Source organism: Zingiber officinale, chromosome 4A, assembly GCF_018446385.1.
Source record: "Zingiber officinale cultivar Zhangliang chromosome 4A, Zo_v1.1, whole genome shotgun sequence".
Classification (NCBI taxonomy): Eukaryota; Viridiplantae; Streptophyta; class Magnoliopsida; order Zingiberales; family Zingiberaceae; genus Zingiber; species Zingiber officinale.
The window spans coordinates 95,790,036-95,796,035 of record NC_055992.1 but is presented as its reverse complement, the minus strand read 5'-3'; positions in this window follow the sequence as shown (position 1 = coordinate 95,796,035).

Genomic DNA, 6,000 nt, shown 5'->3' with positions numbered 1-6,000 from the left:
TAATGATTGTTAGAGAATCAATGGAATATTCACCGTGCAATCTTTATAATGGAAATTTCTATCCTACAAAGCATAGATGCAATGGGTCCATTTTCGAAAAAGTGTCGGAATGTTAGAATTTCAGAATGGTCGATATTTTTTTGGAAACACATCGATATTCGTGCATAGAGGTAAATTGACACTATATCAGGAATCTCCCTCCTAAAAGTGTGGGTATGCAAGATTACACACTCAGAGCCCACTATTCCTTTCTACTGTTCATTGTATTATTTTTACTCTTGGTCATTTTTACACTATATCAGGAGTATCTGTGTTGGGACCCCTCCTTGGCCCGGTTGTTAATATTTTCTTCTCTCTATTTCCCTTTTTTTTGATACACAACATCTCTCGACGCCCTTTGCTTCCAGCTTAAAGTCTTTTCAAAGTTAATATCGCAACCACCTATCTAACACGTCATCTCCCCCTATTTCAGACATTACTTTGAACAACACAAAGTTTAACCCTAGATATATAGAGAGAGGTCAAAATATAACCACTACAATCAAAGCAAGAAGTCAAGCAAATAAGCCAATTATATTTTTTAAGTTGAATTTTCTAACCTTAAGTTGCATCGATGAAAGAGATGCTTGTTTCTGAATCAGCATTAGCCATAATTAAACTATACATTCTGTGCAGAAACTTGTGTATCTCCGTTCTCCAAACAAGAGTCCAGTACTCTGGAGAGGCTCCAAGATGATCATTTAAGATACAAGCCAGTGGTCTTGGAACTTTGTGAATATTTTTCAGGGCAGCATGGAGCAGTTGCTGGTGCCGTTACGTTGTCCTTGTTCGGGTTATATTAAACTAAACTAGAAGGGTCTGCATGATAGCTGTGCTCTTGTTCCTTAGCCCCATGCACGCACATGAAGCGTGGGCAAGTTTATTGTCTTTCATTTAGCGATTCTCAGATTGCATGTGATCTCGATCGAGATGGTTTGTCTTTTCTAGTGATGTCTTTTTTCCACCTTAAGTCTTTGTTATATGGGACACCATGTCAGTCGGGAACTGATATTGCCGGCCGGTGTAACCCCCTCTGGCGATCAAATTAGCAACAGACTAAAGCGAGAGTTACGTTGCATAGACTTACACGTGAGGGAGAAAAATTCAGAGAAGATGAAGAAAGTTGACTTTACGTGAGAGAAGAATTATGCTTTCACCTGCCTTCACGAAATCTGGTATAACCGTGGAGACGGATGATCCATGTAGATCGCCACGCAAGCCCTGAGCAGGTTATACATGGATGACTGCACGAGCAGGCAATTGCACTAGAGGCGACAATAGTTGATTTGTACTATTAAGATACGTTTGGTTTGAGTTATCATATATAATTTTGATTATGTGATTATCAAGTAATCACATAACCAAAATTATGAGAGAATATAACATAATTTTAATCTTGTTTGGTTTAACTAGGTAATGGTATAATCTAACTTGACATTTCCTATATTACCCCTTGTTTAATTATATGATTAATTTTGTAGAATAAATTAAATTAAATTAATAATAATAATTATTATTATAATAATATTAATGAATAAGTTGATAATATATATAATAAATAAATAAAATTGATTTATAAATTTTAAAGTAAATTTATATATTTGTAAAATATAATTAGATATGTAATTAATTTATTATATATATTTTAAATTTATATACATTTGGATATGTGATTAAAATTTTTAATTATTTTAATATATTTTATTTTCCTTTTAATCCTCCTCAATTTTTTTACGCATCTTCTCCCCGCTTCTCCCCGCAGCAACGCTGCCTCCTCCGCAAGTCGCCGGCGCTGCCTCCTCCTCCGCAAGCCGCCGGCGCCGCCTCCTCCGCAAGCCGCTGGCGCCGCCTCCTCCGCAAGCAACCGCGCCGCCTCCTCCGCAAGCTGTCGACGCTGCCTCCTTCGCAAGCAACCGGAACCGCGCGCCGCCTCCTCTGCAAGCCGCCAGCGCCGCCTCCTCCGCAAACAACTGGCGTCGCCTCCTCCGTAAGCAGCCGGTGCGCCATCTCCACGAAGAACGAGCAGGTACAGAGCCTCTTCTTGTAGATGATCACTGCTATGAGGAGCCATCTCCCACATTCATTTGACGAAATCCCTAGGGAACCTCTTCTTGTAGGTGAGGAGTCATCCGCTGCCGTTATCGGAGCTTGCGATCGGAGCTTCAGCGCCCACGAGAAACTTCGGGAGGGTGAGGCGGAAGATCTCATGGACATCCCTGCTCATCTCCTGCTCTTTGAAGGGTAATTTTGGAAAAATATATTGATAACCCCGGAATCATAGAAAACCTAGCTAAGATTTCCAGGGTTTTCTGATTCCTGGATCTATTCCCTAATTGCTGACGTGGCGGGAATATTGCATTACCAGGAATCACCAATTACTTAAACCAAACAAGATTATCGTTGATAACCAACTAAGGTTATCAGCAATAACCCCGAACCAAACACACCCTTAGTGTTGTTTGGTCATTAATCCAACGTCACTTTCTAGGTGAGCGGTTTTACGTTAGGAACGGATTCCCCGTCATCCCAGAGCCATTGTAGCACACGAGAAGAGGATGCTTAGGATGGACAGGACCCTCTTATTGGAGAGTGATCATGTCTGAAAATTGATGAGATGAAAAGTTGGGGAAGTGGATATTCCACTGATCGCTTATAGACTTCGCTCCACCTTACAAAACAGATGACGTTAGTGCCGAGACAAGGAAGGGGTTCCCAGCATTAGCCCTCCGATGCTCAAGTCAGTTACCGTCGATGAAGTAGAAGGTGGAGCAACAAGAACGAAGACTGTAGCACAAATAGTGTATCGCGTACCTCCATCGATGCTTGGAACCCCCTTTATATAGAGCTCCTGTAGTGCGCGTGCACGCTTCCCCAGACGGACACGCGTCTCGAAGTTTCTCCTGAAAAGACTTGTCAGTAAAATGTCCTTGCACAATATCTTAACGAGCCAAGCATATCTCTGATGTGATAGTGAAAGCTTCCGTCGTATGATTTCTCTTGTCGACCATGCCCGGTATCAGCGGCACTAACTCTCAAAAGGATGTCGATGGATAACACAGGGGGCCTGCTGCTAGGCCGAGCGGAACAGCCGCTCGGCCAAAGTTTCGCTGCGTCCGTACTACATACGCACGGCCGTAACTCCGTTGCGACTGTCGAATCTTGTTGTCAGACAGAGCGGGGTAGCTGCTCGGCCAGAATATCGTATCCTCCTGGCGTCCAACACCTCCATAAGCGTCGGTTGTTCGGCACATCCCCCTGAATCAAAGGTATGGTCGGATCGGGCACCTTCTCTTTCCGGTCGGGGACCTGATCGCCCGATCGACCAATACACTTATCGTTCGTCCGATCATATGATACCCGAACATTGACCACCTTGACTTTGACCTCCATCATGGCAACTATCCCCCGCAGGGTGGGTCTCTCCTTATCACAACATCACATGGCTTCTCAAGTGGGTACTACTTGGGAGTTTAGGTTGGGTCATGGAATGTGCCAAGTGGTTTGGAGACGGACTTGAGTCTCAAACCTAGGGATTTGGCACACATGGTTTGTATTTCATGCAAGAAGTATGACATTTGGGGTCATATTGCATGATATTTGGTTTTAGATGTATAGATGTCATATAAACTAATGCTAGGGATGCATTGTGGGTTAGTATGGGCAAATACATCAAGAGGAAGTCAAAACTAGGACTTTAGGTCAAGGTTCAATTGAACCATTTAGCTAGTTTTGGATTTTGTGTCAATCTTGGGATTGGTGATAGATACATTTTGTAATGTATTTTTCCCAAGTAGACAAGGGTACAATAGACCTCTCCACAAAATTTGAAGATTTTTGGAGGTTTAGAGAATTTCTGGTGCATTTCTGAAGTTGGCCTGAAAAGGTTAATTTTTTCAGAAATAGAGTATCAGTCGACTGGTACAAATACCAGTCGACTGGTAACAGTATTTTTGAGCACATAATGTCTCTGTAAGCTCATTTTTATGAGGGTAGTCGACTGGTGCCGAGACTAGTCGACTGGTAACAGTAGATTTCGACCACAGAATGCTTCTGTAAGGTTCTGTCGAAGGGGGCAGTCGACTAGCACTCAGGGACAGTCGACTAATACCAGCCTGATATTGCTTTTTAGTGATGTTCTTGACCATGTCAACTCGTTTAAATGTATGGGATCCATAGGGGATAAATACATGAGTTTGGGTCAGTTTGGATGATAAGTTTTCAACAATTGGGATATTGTTGGAGAACTTTTTGGATGTTAGGCAAAGGGGGAGAAATAAGGTTTAATTGGGAAAACCTTAAATGCCTTTGCATAGGGGGAGCCTTGTGATAGGTTCTTAAAAATCCCTGTGGTAAAATCCTAGCTCATTGGGGAACTTAGGTGTAGGGGAGCCTTGGGATAGGTTCTAATGCATGTTGTATTTCCATTCGGCGGTTGCCAAGTGTGTAGCCTTGGCAACATAAGTCTATTCGGCGGTTGCCAAGTGTATAGCCTTGGCAATGTAAGTCCATTCGGCGGTGTAAGTCCAAGTGTGTAGCCTTGGCAACGTAAGTCCATTCGGCGGTGTAAGTCCAAGTGTGTAACCTTGGCAACGTAAGTCCATTCGGCGGTGTAAGTCCAAGTGTGTAACCTTGGCAACGTAAGTCCATTTGTTATTAGCATTGTTATTTACTATTTGTTTTCCCTAACTTAAACGTATTACCAAACACCAAAAACGGGGAGATTGTTGGAGCAATCCCAATGGTCTGTGGGACCATGTGTTTTGGTATTTGGGCAAAGGGTTTAAGTTAGGATTGTCCTTGTTATTTGATATGTGTACTTGAGTTGTGCAGGACTGCAAGTGACACATGTGACTCAGGTTGACGGCTTCGGGTCCGGTGAAGGATGGAGCATCCGAGGGACCGTGGACAAGGCAGCAAGGACAAGGGCCGATGGAAGCGACTTCGAGGCATACGCGAAGGATGGCATTGAGAAAGAGCTGCGGGCTTGGATACATCCGAGGGATGAGAGCCAAAGGAAGTAGGCTTGAAGGCAAGTGGTCAAAGCTGCAATGAAGAGTCAAGTGAGTCGTGAGGGTCCGAGTGCTGAGAGAAATGTACTCGGGATGGGAACCCTAGGTTTAGGGTTGTACCAGTCGACTGGTATTAGGACCAGTCGACTGATAGTGAGCACAGAGAGCTTCTGTGCCCCAAACGGCTGGGACCAGTCGACTGGTCCAGGGACCAATCGACTGATAGATAGCCGTTGGAGTGTCGTTGGACTGACACCAGTCGACTGGTGCAAGGACCAATCGACTGGTAACGGGCAAATCAGCAAGGCTAATTTCCTCAAGCTCTATAAGAAGGAGCTTGGGATGGCCAGAACAGGTTGACGAAATTAGACTTGGTTAAAGCCTAATTAGTAGTCACCAAAGTACGCAAGGTCTCTTGTGTCCAAGTGTTCTTGGTTGGTGTTGTGGTGTGAGGTTTCTCCACCCACAAGGAGTTGCTTGAGTAGCCGGAGTTTGCCGGGGGCTAATCCACCGAAGGATCAGGATCGTCCACCTTACGGACAACCGTGGAGTATGAGCATCATCTCCGAACCACGTTACATTGACGTGCATTGGTTTGCTTGTTCTTTTCTTTGTCATTAGCTTTTGTATTCATAATTAGTCTTTGTATTTCCACTTGCGCACTAACGAATACGTAGGAAGCGATCGATTTGGGTGAGACGCTATTCACCCCCTATAGCTACATTTCGGTTCCAACAGTTCTTCCTTCTCCTTTCGATCGGTCAAATTCTGCACCGCCCGGTTGTCTTTGTTTCTTTAGGGATCAGTTTACCGTCGGTCTGTGGTTTTCCACCCACCCCTTCTTTCCTGCCGTATGTAAATACTTTCACATCTCCCTTCATCAATTAGTGCCAAACTCCTTTCGGCTACTGTGTGGGGTAGTAGTTCTATTCCGCCTGCACGACATTCCCCT